This window comes from Prionailurus viverrinus, chromosome E2 (assembly GCF_022837055.1).
Source record: "Prionailurus viverrinus isolate Anna chromosome E2, UM_Priviv_1.0, whole genome shotgun sequence".
NCBI lineage: Eukaryota > Metazoa > Chordata > Mammalia > Carnivora > Felidae > Prionailurus > Prionailurus viverrinus.
Window position 1 is genome coordinate 5,150,949 of NC_062575.1, and position 24,717 is coordinate 5,175,665.

The following is a 24,717-nucleotide window of genomic DNA, read 5'->3' on the forward strand; positions in this document are numbered from 1 at the left end:
TTAGGGTTAGGGTTAGGTCCCAGGAGGTTCCAGGCGCCGAACCCAAAGCAGGGCAGTGGTCTCCCCGAAGGGCTGAGTTGAGGGCACAAGGGACGGTGCCGGTCAGGGTTCCTCCCTGGCTGTCAAGGCCACACACGTCGATAAGCCCCTGGTCGAGGAGGCCTCCGGAATCCTCTCTGGAGCTGCAGCCGGGCCTGGGAAACGACATGGTGAGATTCCAAGTCCATGCCGAGTCAGCCTGCACCGCTTCTGGACCCCAGGCGCGTGATGCTGTCCGACCTTGGAATTGGGTCCCCATGAGGAGAGAGCCTTAGCTAGGGTTAGGGTTCGGTCCAGCGACGACGCCAAGGCCGAAGTGACTCCGGTCTCGTGATCTCCCTCGAGGGCTGAAGTGAGGGCCCATGCCAGAAGGCGGCTCAAATGCAGTATATGGGAATGAGGCAGGCTTAGGTTTCAGTGGAGGGTAACCGTTTGGGGAAGGGTTAGGGTTAGGGTTAGGTCCGAAGAGGTTCCAGACGCCGAACTCACAGCAGGGCAGTGTTCTCCCCGAAGGGCTTAGTTGCGGGCACAAAAGACGGTGCCGGTCAGGATCCCTCTTTGGCTGCCAAGGCCACACACTTCGATAAGCCCCTGGTCGAGACGGCCTCCGGAATCCTCTCGGGAGCTGCAGCCGGGCCTGGGAAACGAAATGGTGAGCTTCCAGGCAGCCAGCCTGCACCGCTTCTGGACCCCAGGCTCGTGTTGCTGTCCTACCTTGGAATTGGGTCCCCATGCGGAGGGAGCCTTATCTAGGGTTAGGGTTCGGTCCAGGGACGTCGCCAGGGCCGACGCGACTCTGGTCTCGTGATCTCCCTCGAGGCCTGAAGTGAGGGCCCATGCCAGAAAGCGGCTCAATTGCAGGATTGGGGATCGAGGCTGGCTTAGGTTTCGGTGAAGGGTCCTGTTTCGGGTAGGGTTAGGGTTAGGGTTAGGTCCCAGGAGGTTCCAGGCGCCGAACCCAGAGCCGGGTAGTGGTCTCCCCGATGGGCTCAGTTGAGGGCACAAAGGACGGTGCCCGTCAGGATCCCTCTTTGGATGCCAAGGCCACACACGTCGATAAGCCCCTGGTCAAGGAGGCCTCCAGAATCCTCCCGGGAGCTCCAGCCGGGCCTGGGAAACGACATGGTGAGCTTCCAGGTTCCTTGCCGAGTCTCCCTGCACCGCTTCTAGACCCCAGGCGCGTGATGCTGTCCGACCTTGGAATTGGGTCCCCATGAGGAGAGAGCCTTAGCTAGGGTTAGGGTTCGGTCCAGGGACGACGCCAGGGCCGAAGCGACTCTGGTCTCGTGATCTCCCTCGAGGGCTAAAATGAGGGCCCATGCCAGAAGGCGACTCAAATGCAGGATAAGGGAACGAGGCAGGCTTATGTTTCAGTGGAGGGTACTGGTTCGGGGAAGGGTTAGGGTTAGGGTTAGGTCCCAAGAGGTTCCAGGCGCCGAACCCACAGAAGGGCAGTGGTCTCCCCGAAGGGCTGAGTTGAGGGCACAAAGGACGGTGCCGGTCAGGATCCCTCTTTGGCTGCCAAGGCCACACACTTCGATAAGCCCCTGGTCGAGGAGGCCTCCGGAATCCTCTCGGGAGCTGCAGCCGGGCCTGGGAAACGACATGGTGAGCTTCCAGATTCCTTGCCGAGTCACCCTGCACCGCTTCTGGACCCCAGGCGCGTGATGCTGTCCGACCTTGGAATTGGGTCCCCATGAGGAGAGAGCCTTAGCTAGGGTTAGGGTTCGGTCCAGGGACGACGCCAGGGCCGAAGCGACTCCGGTCTCGTGATCTCCCTCGAGGTCTGAAGTGAGGGCCCATGCCAGGAGGCGGCTCAAATGCAGGATTAGGTGTCGAGGCAGGCTTAGGTTTCGGTGGAGGGTCCTGGTTCGGGGTAGGGTTAGGGTTAGGGTTAGGTCCCAGGAGGTTCCAGGCGCTGAACTCACAGCAGGGCAGTGGTCTCCCCGAAGGGCTGAGTTGAGGGCACAAGGGATGGTGGCGGACAGGATCCCTCCTTGGCTGCCCAGGCCACACATGTTGTTCCTCCCGTGGTCGAGGAGGCCTCCGGAACCCTTTCGGGCCGCTGCAGCCAGGCCTGGAAATGACATGTTGACCTCCCTGGTTCCATGCCGAGTCAGCATGCATTGCTTCTGGACCCCAGGTGTGGTGAACTTCTGCATTCAGAGAGACACAAGACATACTTCGAAGACAACCCCCCGGACCTTCAGCTGCTGTGGCATTATCTGCCTTACAGCCTGCTGTGGTGAAGCCCCACCTGGCCCATGTCCCTGACTACCTTGTCCCTCCTGCTCTGCATCGTCTCCTCCACCCTCCCAGGAAGCGGAAGAAGCTGGCCTCTAAGAAAGCCAAGGTCAAGGAGGCACAGACCCAGAACCTACTGCCCAGCTTCAGGCACAGAGAGGAGAGATGTAGGCCCACCGCCGGTTCCTCCCTGAAGCTGTGCGTGCAGCCTCTGGTCTTGGGGATGCGTTCTGGGGCTGAGCAGGGAGCGTAGGCCAGCTTCCCGCCCTGGATGGACTGGATGGTGGGGCAGGCAGCGCCGTGCTGGTGCTGGTTCCTGGTGCCACCAGGCTGGCACTTTGTTCCTCGACAGAATAAGGAGTCTGGCTGGCCTGGCCTGTGCTTTCTCTCTTTGTGAAAGTTTGCTCATCCCTGGAAACCTTGGGAATTAAACCGCATTCAGGAGGCAGAAAAACCGCATCAGGAGGTGGTGTTGTCAGACGTGTGAATTGGGTCCCCATGGGGAAAGAGCCTTAGCTAGGGTTAGGGTTCGGTCCAGGGACGTTGCCAGGGCGGAAGCGACTCCAGTCTCGTTATCTCCCTCGAGGGCTGAAGAGAGGGCCCATGCCAGAAGGCGGCTCAATTGTAGGGTTAGGGATCCAGGTAGGCTTAGGTTTCAGTGGAGGTTCCCGGTTCGGGGTAGGATTAGGTTTAGGGTTACGTCCAGGAGCTCCAGGCGCCGAACCCACAGCAGGGTAGTGGTCTCCGCAAAGGGCTGAGTTGAGGGCACAAGAGACGGTGCCGGTCAGGATACTTCTTTGGCTGCCAAGGCCACACAGGTCTATTGGCACCTGATCGAGGAGGCCTCCGCAATCCTCTCGGACAGCGGTAGCCAGGCTCAGGAAACGACATGTTGAGCTTCCTGTTTCCTTGCCGAGTCAGCCAGCACCGATTCTGGACCCCAGGCGGGTGGTGTTGTCAGACGTTGGAATTGGGTCCCCATGTGGACTGAGCATGAGCTAGAGTTAGAGTTTGGTCCAAGGACGTCGCCAGGGTCGAAGCGACTGCAGTCGTGATCCCCCTAGAGGGCTGAAGTGAGGGCCCATGTCAGAAGGCGGCTCAATTGCAGGGTTAGGAATTGAGGCAGGGTTAGGTTTCGGTGGAGAGTCCCGGTTCGGGGTAGGTTTAGGGTTAATGTTAGGTCCCAGGAGTCTCCAGGCGCCGAACACACAGCAGGGCAGTGGTATCCGCGAAGGGCTGCGTTTAGTGCACAAGGGACCGTGCCGGTCAGGATACGTCTTTGGTGCCAAGACCACTCACGTCGATCGGCCCCTGGTCGAGGAGGCCTCCGGAATCCTCTCGCGCAGCTGCAGCCAGGCCTGGGAAACGACATGGTGAGCTTCCAGGTACCTTGCGGAGTCAGGTTGCACCACTTCTGGACCCCAGTCCCGTGGTGTTTTCAGACGTTGGAATTGGATCCCCATGGGGACTGAGCCATAGCTCTGTTAGAGTTCGGTCCAGGGACGTAGCCTGTGCCAAAGCCACTCTAGTCTTCTGATCTCCCTCGAGGGCTGAAGTGAGGGCCCATGCCAGAAGGCAGCTCAATTCCAGGGTTAGGTATCGAGGCAGGCTTATTTTTCGGTGGAGGGTCCCGGTTCAGGGTAGGGTTAGGTTTAGGGTTAGGTCCCCGCAGTCTCCAGGCGCCGAACCCTCAGCAGAGCAGTGGTCTCCCCAAAGGGCTGAACTGAGGGCTCAAGGGAGGGTTCCGCGCAGGATCTGTCTTTGGCTGCCTTGGCCACAGACGACGATTTGCCCCTGGTCGAGGAGGCCTCCAGAATCCTCTTAGTAGCTGCAGCCGGGCCTGGGAAACGACATGGTGAGCTTCCAGGTTCCATGCCGAGTCAGCCTGCACCGCTTATGGACCCCAGGCGCGTGGTGTTGTCAAACGTTGCAATGGGGTCCCCATGGGGGAGAGCCATAGCTTGGCTTAGGGTTCGGTCCAGGGATGTCTCCAGGGAGGTGGCATAGGGGGATGGGTTAAATGGGTGATGGGCTATGGAGGGCACTAGTAGTGAGGATCACTGGGTGTTGTATGTAAGTGATGGATGACTACATTCCTTACCTGAAGCTAACATTACACTGCATGTTAACCAACTGGAATTTAAATAAAAACTTGAAAAATGAGTACAAAAAAACACATAAATACGTTTAAACTGATCTAAATAAATACATGTTAAAAAGGAAAAAGGAAACTCATGTGAGGATGTCAATAGACACAGAACAAGCGTTCTGAGAAACTTTGGTATCCATTTGTGGTAAAAATCTCTTTAAAATTATGTGTAGAAGGGTCAGATCTCAACATAATGAAGGCCATGTATGTGAAGCCCACAGCTAATGTCATACTCAGTAGTGAAATTGTGAACGATTTTCCGCTAAGATCAGGCACAAGACAAGGATGCCCTAGATATGTGAAGGGGATTGGATGATGCAGGCTTCTGGTTATGCAATGAATGAATCACAGAAGATATAGCATAGGGTACATAGAGAATGGTACTGGAGTAGTGATGCATGGTGACAGATGACAGCTACACCTGTGTTAGCGTAGCAGAATGTATACATTTGCCAATGACTATGTTTTTCATATGAAACTAATGTAACATAGTGTGTCAGCTATTCCCAAATAATATGTTGTTTTTTTTTAACTAGGTAAAGGACTGAAATAAAAAGTTTAATGTAAAAGAACCTGTTAATATCTAATCAAGAAATGCAGTGAAGTTCCAAAGTATAAAGTCACCATATCAAATTCTGTATCATTCCTATACACTAACCCAATTATCTGAGAAGAAGTAAAGAAAACAATCCCATTTATAGCATCAAAAACAATAAAAATTATAGCAATACTGTTAGCCAAGGAAATGAAAATCTCTCTACAGAAAACTATAAAACCTGTGTGCAGGAATGGAAGAAATTCAATTTGGGTGAAAGAAAGGGGAGAACACACAAGTCAGTGAAAAGCCATCCCATGTCCAACTTTCGGAGGAATTAATACAGATACAATGTCCATATTACCCAAAGCCATCTAGAGATTCAGTGCAATCTCTATCAAGACTCCGATGCAATATTTATGCAATTAGAAAATCATAACCTAAAATTTATTTGGAACCACAAAAAGACCCCATGTAGCCAATGCAAGAAAGGACAAAACAGGAAGCATCCCCCTTCTTGATTTCAAGCGTCATTCTAACACAAAGAAGTCAATGATGTCACTGGCATAAGAACACACACAAGACAATGGAACAGAAATTGAGAGCCCAAACTAAACCCATGCGTTACAGTCACCTAGTATTCGACAAGGGAGTCAATAATACACAGTGGAGAAGAGTAGTCTTTTGAATAACTGGTGCTAGGAAAATTGGATATTCCCATGTATAAGAACAAAGTTGAGCACCGTATAATACACCACTCCCTAGAGAGTGAAAGGGAGAAATAGAGAGAGATGTGGTTAGAGAGAAACAGAGACAAAGAGGAAGTACAATAAGGAAAGTAGAGACCTGGTCCGGGTATGTGGACACGGTTAGATGGGCCAGGGGAGAGGGGATGTAGGAAGTGGCTCTGAGTGCTGGGGCAGAAAGGGCTTCTATCATGGGAATCAGGGTTCCATGGCCCCAAGACTCCAACATCCCTGGGCCCAAGTTCTGCAGAGGCCATTGGAATTGAAAAGATGGGTAGCCCTCATTTCTTCTAGAATTGTGAGGTTCAGCCTCACGTTCTGTCATGGAGAGGGATGTCTTGAGGGAGAGTGTGCCGCTCTTTGGCAGGTAAACTCCATAGCCTGCCCTGTGGGGAGGTGTCCCAGGGCCATCTCCCTCACTGCCCCAGGCTCTGTTGGATTTCCCCCCTCCCCCGCCAGCCTGCCTTCCTCAAGTTCTGAACCCAGGCATCAGGCATTGCGTTGCCTCCAGGTCCTGCAGTTTGGACCTGGCAGAGGTGGACTAGTAATATTGGTAAAATATATATATATATTTGACAATAAGGTACACATCCTCCCTCTGGGACTAGCGGTGTGCATCCAAATCATAGGTTGCTATCCTCCTCTCCACAACCAATCTGAGGAATCCAGAAGGTAGGTGGACCCTTTCAAACACCCTAGTCTTCTCTTACATGAAATTCAAAGACATTTTCTTGACCCAGCTTTCTTTTAGTTCTGAAGAGATGGCAATTACTAATTGAAGGCATAATAGTCCTATGGGCAATTGACCTATATGACGGATGGACATTATTTCATCCATCCGTATCCCTAAAGCACATCTCAGTGTAAATATTAGCCAAGGATACACACTGTAAATTCACAACTGATGTGTAGCTCCCTGTAAGTTGCATTCTGACGTTGTCACAAATATATCATCAAAAATATTATTCGTGGGGCGCCTGGGTGGCGCAGTCGGTTAAGCGTCCGACTTCAGCCAGGTCACGATCTCACGGTCCGTGAGTTCGAGCCCCGCGTCAGGCTCTGGGCTGATGGCTCGGAGCCTGGAGCCTGTTTCCGACTCTGTGTCTCCCTCTCTCTCTGCCCCTCCCCCGTTCATGCTCTGTCTCTCTCTGTCCCAGAAATAAATAAAAATGTTGAAAAAAAAATTTAAAAAAAAAGATATTATTCGTGACTTTTCAGATAAGCTTTCAACACCAAGAAGGTGATGCTAGAGAATCTGGTATGAATGGAAATTCGCAGATTCTCAATGAGGAATGATTTTTCATTTTTAATGTTTCTTTTTTTGAGAGAACCCGAGCTGGGGAGGGGGATAGAGTGGGAGACACCGAATATGAGGCAGGCTCGAGGCTCTGAGCTCTCAGGACAGAGCCTGATGCAGGGCTCAAACTCATGGACTGCCAAATCCTGACTTGACTCAAAGTCGGACGCTTCACCGACTAAGCCACCCAAGCGCCCCAGGAAGGATAGTTTAGTGGCAAAGAAGAAGAAATTAAAGATAGTGTAAAGGATGTCTCTTTTTAATTGAAATATTGTTCACACATTCGATGTGTTAGTTTTAGGCATACATTGTAGTCATTCCATTTGTCTCTACATTATGTTGTACTCAACCACAAGTGTAGCTATCCTGTGAAAGCATGCAACAATATTGTTAGAGGATTGACTCCATTCCATTGGCTGTCCCTTGTATCCCTAGGACTCATACACTCCATCGCTGGACGCCGGTATCTCTCTCTCTCAAAGGTGTCCATTCTTTATGTAACCTAAGTATTTTGGTGGTAAACAAAATTACTTCTTGTTCAGCATGTGTAAATCGGAGGTCTATTTTTCTGTGAATATTGCTTAAAACATTACCAATGATGTCGTTACGTTAATAAATTCGGTTTCATTCTTCACTCACAAGAAAGAGAAGGAAAAGATTTTGTGTCCCAGGCCCTGTCACTAAAACCTTCCCAACGAGGAGAACAGGCTTAGTTGCCCAGAGCACCTTCGGTCTCTCAGCTGAGCAACCAGGGCCTTCCACATTGAAGGAATTCCCATGGTGGCCAGCAGAGAGAGCTCAAGCACCACAGACCCCCGAGGGCCGGGTTCCTCTGCTGGGCAGTGATAGCCAGCAGAGGGCGCACCATCTGCTTTTCTGACTCAGGGCACCTCAGAGCAGGAAGCGCTTTCATTGCTCTCAGAGGACTCAGGCCTCTGCTGGTGCCTGAGTACAGAGAGCAGAGCTGCATTTCCAGCAGGTTCTGCCACCCTCCCCAGGGGAGACCTTGGAAGCTTAGCAGCAACTTGGCATCTCCTGAGTCGCCAGAGAGAAGCTGCCTTGTTGTACTGAGTGCTGAGGAGGGGGCGCCGGGTGGCTTCCCTGGTCAAGCTGGTCGCTGAGCTGCACAGGCCTTTGCATTTTCTGGGCTGTTCCCGTGTTTCATTCCACCCCTTCCCGGACAGTGTTTGCACAAGACGTATTTTACTAAAGGACTTGTGGATTGCGGGGTCCCACGACATCACCTCATAGATGCAGTCGATGGTGTGTTCCAGATCCAGGCTTGTTTCCGACAAGGAACCCTAACAGAAATTCAGAAGCACGGGAGCTGCATTCAATTAGGACGTGGATCCATGAAATGCTCGTCTCACGACCTTCTAGAAGAAGGAGCTGGGACCCATGTTCCGAGTCCTGCTGGACCCAGAGGCCAAGGTAAGGGCACAAACTGTCCCACATATCATACATGCTTTTTTAAAAATTTCATGGTTATTTTTCCAACCTAGTGAAGTGATTGAACACTACCGAAAACCCGGTAGGTAAGTCTCATTAACCTTATGTTATCTTTTAATTTAAATTCCACTGAGTGAAGACACAGTGTAATAGTAGTTTCAGGTGTCCAATATAGAGCAACACTTCCACACGTCACCCGGTGCTCATCCCAGGTGCACTTCTTAATCCCCATCAGCTGTTTCACCCATTCCCTCACCTCGCTGTGGAACTCCCCAGTTTGTTTCCTAGTTAAGAGTCCGTTGGTCTCCTCTCCCCGCCCCTTTCTTTTGTTTTCTTGCCATGTGTTAGCGAAATCATTGGGTATTTGTCTTTCTCCGACAGGCTTATTTCAGCCAGCATAACATTCTCTCTCTCCATCCACCTTGTGGCAAATTGCAAGATTTCATGTTTTTACGGCTAAATCATATTACATTCCATAGACCACATCTCAATTTATTCATCCGTTGATGGGTGCTTGGATAGTTTCTGTCATTTGGCTTTTGTAGAAAACGCTGCTGTAAACATCACGGTGCATGTATCCCTTTGAAGATTTTGTATTCTTTGTGGAAATACCTTGTAGTGAAGTTGCTGGATTGTAAGGTACTTCTATTTCTAGTTTTTTTTGTTTTTTGACATCTCCATGTGGTTTTCCAGAGTGGCTGCACCAGTTTGCATTCCTACCCACAGTGCAAGAGGGTTATTCTTTCCCCACATCCATGGCAACACCTGCTGTGTCATCCTTCATTGATTTTAGCCATTGTGACAGATGTGATGTGTTCTCTCATTGTACTTTCGAATTGTATCTCCCTGAAGATCAGTATTGTTGAGCATTTTTTCATGTGTCTCTTGGCCATGTATATGTCTTCCTTCGGGAAATGTCCACTCGTGTTTTCTGCCCATTTTTAATCAGATTTCTCATTTTTCGGGTGCTGTATAACTGTATATATTTTGGACACTAACCCTTTATCCGATGTCGTTTGCAAATATCATTCTGTTGATGTTTTCGTTTTGTTGATTATTTCCTTGGTGACGGAAGGTTTTAATTTTTATAAAGTCTCTTTATTTTTGCTTGCGTTTCCCTTACCTCTAGAGATATATCTACAAAGACGTTTGTACAGGCAATGTCAAGTAAGATACTACCCGTGTTATCCTCTGGGATTTTTATGGTTTCAGGTTTCACATAGAGGTCTTTGTCCATGTTGGATTTATTTTTGTGTATGTTGTAAGACAGTGGTCCGTTGTTTTTGTTTTGTTTTGCAGATTGCTGTCCAGTTTTTCCAAAACCATATATTGAGGAGCCTTTTTTTAAATTTATGTATTTATTTTTGAGAGAGAGAGAGAGAGAGAGAGCATGCAGAAGAGGGGCAGAGAGATATGGAGAGAGAGAATCCCACGCATGCTCTGCACTGCCCTGAGATCATGACCTGAGCTGAACCCACCATCACACGCTTTCTTGACTGGGCCACCCATGTGTCCCAAGACTATCTTTTTTTTCCATTGGATGTTCTTTCCTGCTTTGTTGAGAATGAATTGACCATAGAGGTGTGAGTTTATTTCTGGGTGTCCATGCTATTGATCTATGCATATGAGTTTGTTGTTGTTGTTACTTTTTGTTGTGGTTTTGTCAGTACTGTTCAGTACGGACATACGGATCATACTGTTCTGATCAGTATAGCTTTGTAATATAACCTAAAGTCTGGAATTGTGATGTCTCCAGCTTTGCTTTTCTTCTACAAGTTTGTGTTGGCTGTTTGGGGACATTTGTCATTCCATACACATGTTGAGATTATTTGTTCTTGTTCTGTGACAAATGTTTTTGTTAGCGTGATATCCCTATCACACTTCATTTCATTATATGTGTAGATTGCTTTGAGGAGTGTAGACATTTTAACAGTATTTTGTGCTTCCCATCCAGGAACATGAAATTTGTGTCCTCTTCCATTTATTTCATCAGTGTTTCATAGCCTTTAGAGTACAGGTGTTTCACCTCTTTGGTTAGGTTTATTCCTGGTTTCTTGTGGTATTTGTGAGCCTGTCAGTGGGATTGATCTCTTACTTTCTCTCTGTGTTAATTCATGATTTGTGTTAGAAATTCAATACATCTATCTTCCTTGATTTCTGTAGACTGTGACTTGTCGAATTCATATATCGATCCTAGCAATTTTTAAGGGAGCCTTTCATGCTTTTTATAGAATCTATCATGTCAGTTCCAAACAGCGAAAGTGCTACTTCTTCCTTGCCGATTTGGATGCCTCTTATTTCTTTTTGTTGTCTGAGTGCTGTGGTTCGGGTTTCCCGTACTATGTGGGATAACAGTGGTGAGAGGGGTCATTCCTAGCTTGTCCCTGACTTTGGAAGAAAAACTTTCAATTCTTACCCATTGAGGATGAGACGAGCTGTGGGTTTTTCATACACGACCTTTATTATGTGCAGGTAGGTTGAGTCTCAATGTACTTTGCTGAGGGTTTTTATCATGAATGGATGTGACGTTTTATCAAATAGTTTCCCTGCATCTGTTGAAAGCATCCTATTGTTCTTATGCTTTCTTCTATTCCGTGGTGCATCATGTTGATTGATATGTGAATGTGGAACCACGCTTGCAGCCCAGGAATATATCCCACTTGATTATGGGAAATGATTCTATCAATGTATTGTTGACTTTAATTTGAAGGTATTTTAATGAGAATTTCGGCATACATAGTCATCAGGCTATTGCTCTGCAGTTTTATTTAAAATTTTTTAAACATCTTTTTAAATGCTTATTTCTTTCCTTAGATAGTGTACATAAAAGTGAGGGAGGGGCAGAGAGACATGGAGAGAGAGAATCCTGGCCACGCCCCACACTGTCATGGCAGGGCCCAACGTGGGACTCGAACCCACGTACCGCAAGATAATGTCCTCATCCAAAATTAAGAGTTGGACAGTAAACCGACCGACCCACACAGGCGCCACTGCAGTTTTCGGTTTTAGTGGAGGCTTCATCTCGTTTTGGTATCAGGGTAATGATGGCCTCATACGATGAATTTGTAAGTTTTCCTTCCTTTTTAATTTTGTAATAATTCGACGAGAATACCTATTACCTCTTCCTTGAATGGATGGTAGAATTCATCCATGAAGCCATCTGGCCATGAACTCTTGTGTTGGGGGGAGATTTTTTTAATTACTGATGGGGTATCTTTCTGTTTTCAGATTTTAGGTATCTTCCTGTTTCAGTTTTGGTAGTGTGTGAGTTTCTAGGGAGTTGTCCATTTTTCTCAGAGTGTCCAATTTGTTGCATATAGATGTTCATAATATTATCTTCTAATTGTATTTTTGTGGTGTTGACTGTCATCTCTCCTTTCTTATTTGTGATTTCATTTATTTGAGTCCTTTCTGTCTTCTTTGTGAAGAGTCTGCCTAGGAGGTTTTCTAGTTGTTTACTGCTTTCAATGAGCCAGCCCCTGCTTTCATTGATTTGGTCTAGTGTCTTTTTGGTTTCTATATTCCTTATTTCTGCCCTAAACTCTATTATTTCCTTCCTTCTGCTGCTCTTTTTCTCATTCCTTCAGGTGTAAGTTAGGATTCTTTGAGAGTTTTCTTGCTGTTTAAGGTAGGCTTGTATTGCTATATACTTCCATCATAGACTGCTTTTGCCGCATTCCAAAGGGTTTTACCAGTGTATTTTCATTTTCATTTGTTTCAGTGTATATTCTCATTGATTTCCTGTTTGACACATTCATTTAGTAGCACGTTACTTAACCTCCCTTTATTTGTGGCCTTCCCGCCCTCCCCCCCTCCGCCCTCTTTTTGTGGTTGACTTCAAGTTTCCTAGCTTTGTGGTTAGAAAAGATGCTTGGTCTGATCTCTGTCGTTGGGTACCTCTTGAGGCCTGATTCGTGACCTAGAATGTGATCAATTCTGGAGAACGGCCCGGGTATGCTTGAAAAGAATGTGTACTCTGGCATTTTAGTATGGAGTGTTCTGAATATATCTGTTAAACCCTTCTGGTCCAGTGTGTCATTCAAAGCCATTGTTTCCTTGTTGACGTTCTGTTTATAGGTTCTGTCCATTGATGTGAGTGATGTGTTAAAGTTCTCTACTATCATCATCATATTATAAATGAGTTCCTTTACGGTTGTTGCTAAATGTTTTGTGTACTTGGTGATCGCATGTTGGGTGCATCTAAATTTACAATCATTGGATCTTCTTGTTTGGCTGTCCCCTTTAGTATGAGATCGTGTCTGTCTTCATCTCTTGTTATAGCTGTATGTATGTATGTATGTATGTATGTATGTATGTATGTATTTTAATTTAAGTCTTAGTTGACATACAGTGCATTCTCGGGTTTAGGAGTAGAATTTGGTGATTCATCCTTTACATACAACACCCAGTGCTCATCACAACAAGTGCTCTCCTTAATACTCGTCCTCCATCTAGCCCAGCGCTGACCCATCTCCCTCCATCAACTTTCACTTTTTTTTTCTCTAACATTAAGAGACTCGTGAGGTTTGTTACCACGCTTCTCTTTTCCTGGCTCCTTCCTAAGTTTTCATGTGTTTTGTTTCTTAACTTCCACATGAGTGAAATCATATATGTGTCTTTCTCTGATTGACGTATTTCACGTAGCATAATACATTCGAGCTCCATCCACATCGTTGCAAATGGCAAGATTTCATTCTTCTTGAAGCTGAGTTATATTTCATTGTATATACGTATGTATGTATATATGAACATACACGTATGTCCATATGCATATACATACGTATACATACACACAACACATCTTCTTTACCCCTTCATCAGTTGATGGATACTTGGGCTTTCTCCATAGTTGGGCTACTGTTGATAATTCTGCTATAAATACTGGGTGCATGCAATGTCACTCTTAGGTATTTACCCAAAGGGTACCAAAATAGAGTCTCGGTTTTAAAGTTTATTTTGCCTGATATAAGTATGGCTACTGGCTTTCTTTTGACATTATTAGCATGATAAATATTTCTTAATTCCCTCACTTCAAATCTGCAGGAGACTTGGGGCGCCTGGGTGGCTCACTCGGTTAAGGGGCCGACTTCGGCTCAGGTCATGATCTCGTGGTCCGTGAGGTCGAGCCCCGCGTCGGGCTCTGTGTTGACAGCTCAGAGCCTGGAGCCTGTTTCAGATTCTGTGTCTCCCTCTCTCTGACCCTCCCCCATTCATGCTCGGTCTCTCTCTGTCTCAAAAATAAATAAACATTAAAAAAATTAAAAAAAAAATAAGAAATCTGCAGGAGACTTAAGTCCAAATAAGGCTTTGTAGGCAACATCTAGATAGACATTGTTTTTTGTTTGCTTGTTTGTTTGTTTGTTTTGTCCATTCTGACGCCGTATCCAATGTCTTTGGATTGGAGCATTTAGTCCATTTATAGTCAGAGTGATTATTGCTAGGTATATATTTAGTTCCATTCTACTAGTTGATTTGTCATTGTTTCTTGATGTTTTCTCTGATCCTTTCTTGTCTGTAACACTTTTAGTCTTTCCTTTCCACTCAAGAGCCCGACTTAAATATTCTTTTCTTTTGACTGGTGGTACATTTCTTTACTTATTTTTAATATTTCTTCTTTTTAAAATTTAGGGCCAAGTTAGTTACCTTATAGAGGAATACAGTTTCAGCAGTAGAATTTAGTGATCCATCAAGTACAAAATATACGCAATACTCATCCCAAGGTCCACCCCTAATGCCCATCACCCATTTACCCCATACCCCTATTCAGTAACCCTCCAGGAACCCTGAGATTCTTCCCTCTATTTAACAGTCTCTTATCATTTGACTCCCTCTCTGTGTGTATCTTCTTTTTGCTTTCCTCGCACTATGTTCATCAGTTTTATTAAATTCGACAGATGAGAGGAATCATAGGATGTGTGTCGTTCTCTGACATATTTTGCTTAGCTTAAGAAAGTCCGGTTCCATCCCCGTTGTTGCAAAGAGCGAGATTTCATTCATTTTGATCACAGAGTAATAGTCCATTGTATGCATATACCATATCTTCTTTATCCATTCATCTGTCAGTGGTCATTTGGGCTCTTTGCATAACTTAGCTATTGTTGAGAATGCTGCTAGAAATATTGGAGTACACGTGCCACTTCGAGTCAGCGTTAGTGTATCTTTTGGATAAATACGTAGTAGTGCAATGGCTGGGTCCTAGTGCAGTTCTATTTTTTGTTTTTGTGACGAATCTCCATACTATTGTCCAGAATGGCTACACCACTTTGCATTCGCACCAGCATTGCAAAAGGGTTCCCTTTCCCTGCATCCTTGCCAACATCTGTCGTTTCCGGAGATGTTAATTTTAGCCATTCTGATAGGTGTGAGGGGATATCTCATTGTGGGTTTCATTTGTATTTCAGTGATGACCAGTGAGATTGAGCATCTTTTCATGTGTGACCAATCTGGATGTCATCTTTCTTAAGGTGTCTCTTCATGTCTTTTGCCCATTTCTTCACTGGATTATTTGGTTTCTGGGTGTTGAGTGTGATCAGTTTTTATAGATTTTGGATACTAACCCTTTATCTGATATGTCACCTGCAAATATCTTCTCCCATTTCATTCAGTTGCCTTTTAGTTTAGCTGATTTTGTCCCCTGCTGTGCAGAAGCTTTTTATCTTCAGGACCCAATAGTTCATTGTGGTTTTTATTGCCCTTGTTTCTGGAGACATGACAAGCGAGAAGTTGCTGCGGCCAGGATCAAGGAGGTACATTGCCTGTTATCTCCTCTAGGAGTTTGATGGTTCCTGACTTACATTTAGATAATTCATCCATTTTGAGGTGTGTGTGTGTGTGTGTGTGTGTGTGTGTGTGTGTGTCGTTTAAGAACAGTGTCCAGTGTCATCATTCTCACTGTCCAGTATTCCTAGTACCATTTGCTGAAGAGACTCTTATTCCATTGGGTATTCTTTCTGTGTTAACAAAGATTACTCACCTTATGTTTGAGGGTATATTTCTGGGGTCCATATTCTGTTCCATTGACGTCTGTCTCCGTTTCTGTGCCTGTACATACTGTCTTGATGAATGCAGCTTTCTAATACACCATAAATCCAAAATAGTCATGTTTCCACCTTTGTTTTCTTTTTCAACATGACTTTAGTTTTCGGTATCTTTTCTGGATCCTTACACATTTTAGGGTTGTTTGTTCTAGCTCTGTGGAGAAAGCTCGTGTTTTTTGATAGGGATTGCATTGAGTGTGTCGATTGCTTTGGTAGTATTGACATCTTAACAATGTTTGTTCTTCTTCTTTTTTTTTCAATGTTTATTTATTTTTGGGGGACAGACATAGACAGAGCATGAACGGGGGATTGGCAGAGAGAGAGGGAGACACAGAATAGGAAACAGGCTCCAGGCTCTGAGCCATCAGCCCAGAGCCTGACGTGGGGCTCGATATCACGGATCGCGAGATCGTGACCTGGTAGAAGTCGGACGCTTAACCGACGGTGCCACCCAGGCACCCCAAATGTTTGTTCTTCTAATACGTGAGCATGGAATGTTTTCCATTTCTTTGGGTTTCTTCAATTTTTCTCATAGACGATTTATGGTTTGTTGCTTACATCCCCATTGGGAGAGAGTCTGAGCTAGGGTTAGGGTTGGGTCCAGGACGTTGCCAGGGCCAAAGCAACTCCAGTCTCGTGATCTCGCTAGAAGAATGAAGTAAGGGACCAGGAGACAGTGGGGGTCAATTGTTTGATTAGGTTTCAAGATCGGGTTAGGATTCGGTTGAGGTTTCCGTTAGGGGTAGGGATTGGGTTAGGACCCAAGAGGCCCCAGGTACTGAACCCATAGCAGGGCAGTGGTCACCCGAATGGGCTAAGTTGAGGGCACAGGGGAGAGGGCCGGGAAGGTTCAGTCTTTGGCTTCCTGGCCACGCAAATCTATGGGCCACTGGTCCGGTAGGCCTCAGGAATTCTCTCAGACAACTGCAGCCGGGCCTGCAGAATGACATTGTGAGGTTCCAGGCACCATGCTGAGGGACACTGCCCTGCTTCTGGAACCCCAGGCACGTGGCGTTGCCAGACCATGCGATTGGGTCCACAAGGGGAGAGAGCCTTAGCTACGGTTAGTGTTTGGACCAGGGACGTAGCCAGGATCGAAGTGACTCCTGTCTCGAGATCTCCCTCGAGAGATGAAGTGAGGGCTCATGTGAAGGTGAGGTTAAGATGAAGGGATAGGGTTCAAGTCCGGCTTAGGATTAGGAGGAGGGTCTCGTTAAGGGTAGGGTTGGGGTTACGTCCCAGGAGGCCCCAGGTGCTGAAGCCAGAACACTTCAGCGGTCTCTCCGAAGGACTGAGTTCAGGGCACAAGGGAGAGTTCCGGGCAGGGTCAGACTCTATGAGCGCCTGGCCGGGGAAGACTCAGGAATTCTCTCTGGCAGCTGCAACAGGCATGGAAAACGATATGGTGAGCTTCCAGATACCATACCAGGTGACCATGCAACCCATAAGGACCCAAGGCGTATGGTGTTGTGAGACGTAGGGATTGGGTCCCCATGGGGAGAGAGCCTAAGCTAGGGGTAGGTTTCGGTAAAGGGACATCGCCAGGCCCATAGCGACTCCAGGCTCGTGACCTCCATCAGGAATAATTGAGGGCCCATGCCAGAAGGCGGCTCAAGTGCAGGGTTAGTGTTCGAGGCATGCTTAGATTACTGTGGAGGGACCCGGTTAGAAGTAGCGTTAAGGTTAGGGTTACGTCCCAGGAGGCTCCAGGCACGGAACCTACAGCAAAACGATGGTCTCCCCGAAGGGCTGAGTTGACGGCACAAGGGACGGTGCTAGTCAGGATCCGTCTTTGGCTGCCAAGGCCACACGCGTCGAACGACCCCTGAACGAGGAGCCTCTGGAATCCTCTAGGGCAGCTGTAGTGAGGCCTGGGAAACGACATGGTGAGCTTCCAGGTTCCATGCCATGTGAGCCTGCACCACTTCTGGACCCCAGGCTCGTGATGCTGTCCTACCTTGGAATTGGGTCCCATGGGGAGAGAGCCTTAGCTAGGGTTAGGGTTCGGTCCAGGGACGTCGCCAGGGACGAAGCGACTCCGGTCTCATGATCTCCCTCGAGGGCTGAAGTGAGGGCCCATATCAGAAGGCGGCTCAAATGCAGGATAAGGGAACGAGGCAGGCTTATGTTTCGGTGGAGGCTAACGGTTCGGGGTAGGGTTAGGGTTAGGTTTAGGTCCCAGGAGGTTCCAGGCGCTGAACTCACAGCAGGGCAGTGGTCTCCCCGAAGGGCTGAGTTGAGGGCACAAGGGACGGTGCCGGTCAGGGTCCCTTTTTGGCTGCCAAGACCACACACGTCGATAAGCCCCTGGTCGAGGAGGCCTCCGGAATCCTCTCGGAAGCTGCAGCCGGGCCTGGGAAACGACATGGTGAGATTCCAAGTTCCATGCCGAGTCAGCCTGCACCGCTTCTGGACCCCAGGCGCGTGATGCTGTCTGACCTTGGAATTGGGTCCCAATGAGGACAGAGCCTTAGCTAGGGTTAGGGTTCGGTCCAGGGACGTCGCCAGGGCCGAAGCGACTCCGGTCTCGTGATCTCCCTCGAGGGCTGAAGTGAGGGCCCATGCCTGGAGGCGGCTCAAATGCAGGATTAGGTGTCGAGGCAGACTTAGGTTTCGGTGGAGGGTCCTGGTTCGGGGTAGGGTTAGGGTTAGGGTTAGGTCCCAGGAGGTTCCAGGCGATGAACTCACAGCAGGGCAGTGGTCTCCCCGAAGGGCTGAGTTGAGGGCACAAGGGACGGTGCCGGTCAGGGTCCCTCTTTGGCGGCCAAGACCACACACGGCGATAAGCCCCTGGTCGAGGAGGCCTCCGGAATCCCCTTGGGAGCTGCAGCCGGGCCTGGGAAACGACATGGTGAGCTTCCAGGTTCCTTGGCAAGTCAGCCTGCACCGCTTCTGGACCCCAGGCTCGTGATGCTGTCCTACGTTGGAATTGGGTCCCTATGGGGAGAGAGCCTTATCTAGGGTTAGGGTTCAGTCCAGGGACGTCGCCAGGGCCGAAGCGACTCCGGTCTCGTGATCTCTCTCGAGGCCTGAAGTGAGGGCCCATTCCAGAAGGCGGCTCAAATGCAGGAATAGGGATCGAGGCTGGCTTAGGTTTCGGTGGAGGGTCCTGGTTCGGGGTAGGTTTAGGGTTAGGGTTAGGTCCCAGGAGGTTCCAGGCGCCGATCCCAAAGCAGGGCAGTGGTCGCCCCGAAGGGCTGAGTTGAGGGCACCAGGGACCGTGCCGGTCAGGGTCCCTCTTTGGCTGTCAAGGCAACACACGTCGATAAGACCCTGGTCGAGGAGGCCTCCGGAATCCTCCCGGGAGCTGCAGCCGGGCCTGGGAAACGACATGGTGAGATTCCAAGGTCCATGCCGAGTCAGCCTGCACCGCTTCTGGACCCCAGGCGCGTGATGCTGTCTGACCTTGGAATTGGGTCCCCATGAGGAGAGAGCCTTAGCTAGGGTTAGGGTTCGGTCCAGGGACGTCGCCAGGGCCGTCGCGACTCTGGTCTCATGATCTCCCTCGAGGGCTGAAGTGAGGGCCCATGCCAGGAGGCGGCTCAAATGCAGGATTAGGTGTCGAGGCAGGCTTAGGTTTCGGTGGAGGGTCCTGGTTCGGGGTAGGGTTAGGGTTAGGGTTAGGTCCCAGGAGGTTCCAGGTGCTGAACTCACAGCAGGGCAGTGGTCTCCCCGAAGGGCTGAATTGAGGGCACAAGGGACGGTGCCGGTCACGGTCCCTCTTTGGCTGCCAAGACCACACACGGCGATAAGCCCCTGGTCGAGGAGGCCTCCGGAATCCTCTCGGGAGCTGCAGCCGGGCCTGGGAAACGACATGGTGAGCTTCCAGGTTCCTGGGCAAGTCAGCCTGCACCGCTTCTGGACCCCAGGCTCGTGATGCTGTCCTACCTTGGAATTGGGTCCCCATGCGGAGAGAGCCTTATCTAGGGTTAGGGTTCGGTCCAGGGAAGTCGCCAGGGCCGAAGCGACTCCGGTCTCGTGATATCCCTCGAGGCCTGAAGTGAGGGCCCATGCCAGAAGGCGGCTCAAATGCAGGAATAGGGATGGAGGTTGGCTTAGGTTCCGGTGGAGGGTCCTGGTTCGGGGTCGGGTTAGGGTTAGGGTTAGGTCCCAGGAGGTTCCAGGTGCCGATCCCAAAGCAGGGCAGTGGTCTCCCCGAAGGGCTGAGTTGAGGGCACAAGGGACGGTGCCGGTCAGGGTCCCCCTTGGCTGCCATGACCATACACGTCGATAAGCCCCTGGTCGAGGAGGCCTCCGGAATCCTCTCGGGAGCTGCAGCCGGGCCTGGGAAACGACATGGTGAGCTTCCAGGTTCCTTGCCGAGTCAGCCTGCACCGCTTCTGTTCCCTATGCGCGTGATGCTGTCCGACCTTGGAATTGTGTCCCCAAGAGGAGAGAGCCTTAGCTAGGGATAGGGTTCGGTCCTGGGACGATGCCAGGGCCGAAGCGACTCCGCTCTCGTGATCTCCCTCGAGGGCTGAAGTGAGGGCCCATGCCAGAATGCGGCTCAAATGCAGGATAAGGGAACGAGGCAGGCTTAGGTTTCAGTGGAGGGTAACGGTTCGGGGAAGGGTTAGGGTTAGGGTTAGGTCCCAAGAGGTTCCAGACGCAGAACTCACAGCAGGCAGTGTTCTTTCCGAAGGGCTTAGTTGCGGGCACAAAGGACGGTGCCGGTCAGGATCCCTCTTTGGCTGCCAAGGCCACACACGTCGATAAGCCCCTGGTCGAGGAGGCCTCCGGAATCCTCTCGGGAGCTGCAGCCGGGCCTGGGAAACGACATGGTGAGCTTCCAGGTTCCTTGGCAAGTCAGCCTGCCCCGCTTCTGGACCCCAGGCTCGTGATGCTGTCCTACATTGGAATTGGGTCCCCATGCGGAGAGAGCCTTATCTAGGGTTAGGTTTCGGTCCAGGGACGTCACCAGCGCTGAAGCGTCTCCGGTCTCGTGATCTCCCTCGAGGGCTGAAGTGAGTGCCCATGCTAGGAGGCGGCTCAAATGCAGGATTAGGTATCGGGGCAGGCTTAGGTTTCGGTGGAGGGTCCTGGTTCGGGGTAGGGTTAGGGTTAGGTCCCAGGAGGTTCCAGGCGCTGTACTCACAGCAGGGCAGTGTTCTCCCCAAAGGGCTGAGTTGAGGGCACAAGGGACGGTGCCGGTCAGGGTCCCTCTTTGGCTGCCAAGACCACACGCGTCGATAATCCCCTGGTCGAGGAGTCCTCCGGAATCCTCTCGGGAGCTGCAGCCGGGCCTGGGAAACGACATGGTGAGCTTCCAGGTTCCTTGCCGAGTCAGCCTGCACGGCTTCTGTTCCCTATCTGCGTGATGCTGTCCGACCTTGGAATTGGGTCCCCATGAGGAGAGAGCCTTAGCTAGGATTAGGGTTCGGTCCAGGGACGACGCCAGTGCCGAAGCGACTCCGGTCTCGTGATCCCCTCTAGGGCTGAAGTGAGGGCCCATGCCAGAAGGCGGCTCAAATGCAGGATAAGGGAACGAGGGAGGCTTAGGTTTCAGTGGAGGGTAACGGTTCGGGGAAGGTTTAGGGTTATGGTTAGGTCCCTAGAGGTTCCAGGCGCCGAACCCACAGAAGGGCAGTGGTCTCCCCGAAGGTCTGAGTTGAGGGCACAAAGGACGGTATCGGTCAGGATCCTTCTTTGGCTGCCAAGGCCACACACGTCGATAAGCCCCTGGTCGAGGAGGCCTCCGGAATCCTCTCGGGAGCTGTAGCCGGGTCTGGGAAACGACATGGTGAGCTTCCAGATTTCTTGCCGAGTCAGCCTGCACCGCTTCGGGACCCCAGGCGCGTGATGCTGTCCGACCTTGGATTAGGGTCCCCGTGAGGAGAGAGCCTTAGCTAGGGTTAGGGTTCGGTCCAGGGACGACGCCATGGCCGAAGAGACTCCGGTCTCATGATCTCCCTCGAGGGCTAAAGTGACGGCCCATGCCAGAAGGCGGCTGAAATGCAGGATAAGGGAACGAGGCAGGCTTAGGTTTCAGTGGAGGGTAACGGTTCGGGTAGGTTTAGGGTTAGGGTTAGGTCCCAGGAGGTTCCAGGCGCCGAACTCACAACAGGGCAGTGGTCTCCCCGAAAGGCAGAGTTGAGGGCACAAGGGACGGTGCCGGTCAGCGTCCCTCTTTGGCTGTGAAGGCCACACATGTCGATAAGCCACTGGTCGAGGAGGCCTCCGGAGTCCTCTCGGGAGCTGCAGCCGGGCCTGGGAAACGACATTCTGAGATTCCAGGTTCCATGGTGAGTCAGCCTGCACCGCTTCTGGACCCCAGGCGCGTGATGCTGTCCGACCTTGGAATTGGGTCCCCATGAGGAGAGAGCCATAGCTAGGGTTAAGGTTCGGTCCAGCGACGTCGCCAGGGCTGAAGCGTCTCCGGTCTCGTGTTCTCCCTCGAGGGCTGAAGTGAGGGTTCATGCCAGAAGGCGGCTCAAATGCAGGATAAGGGAACGAGGCAGGCTTACGTTTCGGTGGAGGGTAACGGTTCGGGATAGGTTTAGGGTTAGGGTTAGGTCCCAGGAGGTTCCAGGCACTGAACTCACAGCAGGGCAGTGGTCTCCCCGAAGGGCTGAGTTGAGGGCACAAGGGACGGTGCCGGTCAGGGTCCCTCTTTGGCTGCCAAGACCACACACGTCGATAATCCCCTGGTCGAGGAGGCCTCCGGAATCCTCTCGGGAGCTGCAGCCGGGCCTGGGAAACGACATGGTGAGCTTCCAGGTTCCTTGCCGAGTCAGCCTGCACCGCTTCTGTTCCCTATGCGGGTGATGCTGTCCGACCTTGGAATTGGGTCCCCATGAGGAGAGAGCCTTATCTAGGGTTAGGGTTCGGACCAGGGACGAATCCAGGGCCGAAGCGACTCCGGTCTAGTGATCTCCCTCGAGGGCTGAAGTGAGGGCCCATGCCACAAGGCGGCTCAAATGCAGGATAAGGGAACGAGGCAGGCTTAGGTTTCAGTGCAGGGTAACGGTTCGGGGAAGGGTTATGGTTAGGGTTAGGTCCCAAGAGGTTCCAGACGCCAAACTCACAGCAGGGCAGTGTTCTTCACGAAGGGCTTAGTTGTGGGCACAAAGGACGGTGCCGGTCAGGATCCTTCTTTGGCTGCCAAGGCCACACACGTCGAAAAGCCCCTGGTCGAGGAGGCCTCCGGAATCCTCTCTGGAGATGCAGCCGGGCCTGGGAAACGACATGGTGAGTTTCCAGGTTCCTTGGCAAGTCAGCCTGCACCGCTTCTGGAAACCAGGCTCGTGATGATGTCCTACCTTGGAATTGGGTCCCCATGCGGAGAGAGCCTTATCTAGGGTTAGGGTTCGGTCCAGGGACGTCGCCAGGGGCGAAGCGACTCTGGTCTCGTGATCTCCCTCGAGGCCTGAAGTGAGGGCCCATTCCAGAAGGCGGCTCAAATGCAGGAATAGGATCGAAGCTGGCTTAGGTTTCGGTGGAGGGTCCTGGTTCGGGGTAGGGTTAGGGTTAGGGTTAGGTCCCAGGAGCTTCCAGGCGCCGATCCCAAAGCAGGGCAGTGGTCTCCCCGAAGGGCTGAGTTGAGGGCACAAGGGACCGTGCCGGTCAGGGTTCCTCTTTGGCTGTCAAGGCCACACAGTTCGATAATCCCCTGGTCGAGGACGCCTCCGGAATCCTCTCGGGAGCTGTAGCCGGGCCTGGGAAACGACATGGTGAGCTTCCAGGTTCCTTGCCGAGTCAGCCTGCACCGCTTGTGGACCCCAGGCACCTGATGCTGTCCGACCATGGAATTGGGTCCCCATTACGGGAGAGCCTTAGCTAGGATTAGGGTTCGGTCCAGGGACGTCGCCAGGGCCGAAGCGACTCCGGTCTCGTGATCTCCCTCGAGGGCTGAAGTGAGGGCCCATGCCAGGAGGGGGCTCCAATGCAGGATTAGGTGTCGAGGCAGGCTTAGGTTTCGGTGGAGGGTCCTGGTTCGGGATAGGGTTAGGGTTAGGGTTAGGTCCCAGGAGGTTCCAGGCGCTAAACTCACAGCAGGGCAGTGGTCTCCCCGAAGGGCTGAGTTGAGGGCACAAGGGACGGTGCCGGTCAGGGTCCCTCTTAGACTGCCAAGACCACACACGTAGATAAGCCCCTGGTCGAGTAGGCCTCCGGAATCCTCTCGGGAGCTGCAGCCGGGCCTGGGAAACGACATCGTGAGCTTCCAGGTTCCTTGCCGAGTCAGCCTGCACCGCTTATGTTCCCTATGCGCGTGTTACTGTCCGACCTTGAAATTGGGTCCCCATGAGGAGAGAGCCTTAGCTAGGGTTAAGGTTCGGTCCAGAGACGTCGCCAGGGCCGAAGCGACTCCGCTCTCGTGATCTGCCTCGAGGGCTGAAGTGAGGGCCCATGCCAGAAGGCGGCTCAAATGCAGGATAAGGGAACGAGGCAGGCTTAGGTTTCAGTGTAGGGTAACGGTTCCGGGAAGGGTTAGGGTTAGGGTTAGGTCCCAAGAGGTTCCATGCGCCGAACCCACAGAAGGGCAGTGGTCTCCCCGAAGGTCTGAGTTGAGGGCACAAAGGACGGTGCCGGTCAGGATCCCTCTTTGGCTACCAAGGCCACACACGTCCATAAGCCCCTGGTCAAGGAGGCCTCCGGAATCCTCTCGGGAGGTGCAGCCCGGTCTGGGAAACGACATGGTGAGCTTCCAGATTCCTTGCCGTGTGAGCCTGCACCCGTCTGGACCCCAGGCGCGTGATGCTGTCCGACCTTGGAATTGGGTCCACATGAGGAGAGAGCCTTAGCTAGGGTTAGGGTTCGGTCCAGGGACGACGGCAGGGCCGAAGCGACTCCGGTCTCATGATCTCCCTCGAGGGCTGAAGTGAGGGCCCATATCAGAAGGCGGCTCAAATGCAGGATAAGGGAACGAGGCAGGCTTATGTTTCGGTGGAGGCTAACGGTTCGGGGTAGGGTTAGGGTTAGGTTTAGGTCCCAGGAGGTTCCAGGCGCTGAACTCACAGCAGGGCAGTGGTCTCCCCGAAGGGCTGAGTTGAGGGCACAAGGGACGGTGCCGGTCAGGGTCCCTTTTTGGCTGCCAAGACCACACACGTCGATAAGCCCCTGGTCGAGGAGGCCTCCGGAATCCTCTCGGAAGCTGCAGCCGGGCCTGGGAAACGACATGGTGAGATTCCAAGTTCCATGCCGAGTCAGCCTGCACCGCTTCTGGACCCCAGGCGCGTGATGCTGTCTGACCTTGGAATTGGGTCCCAATGAGGACAGAGCCT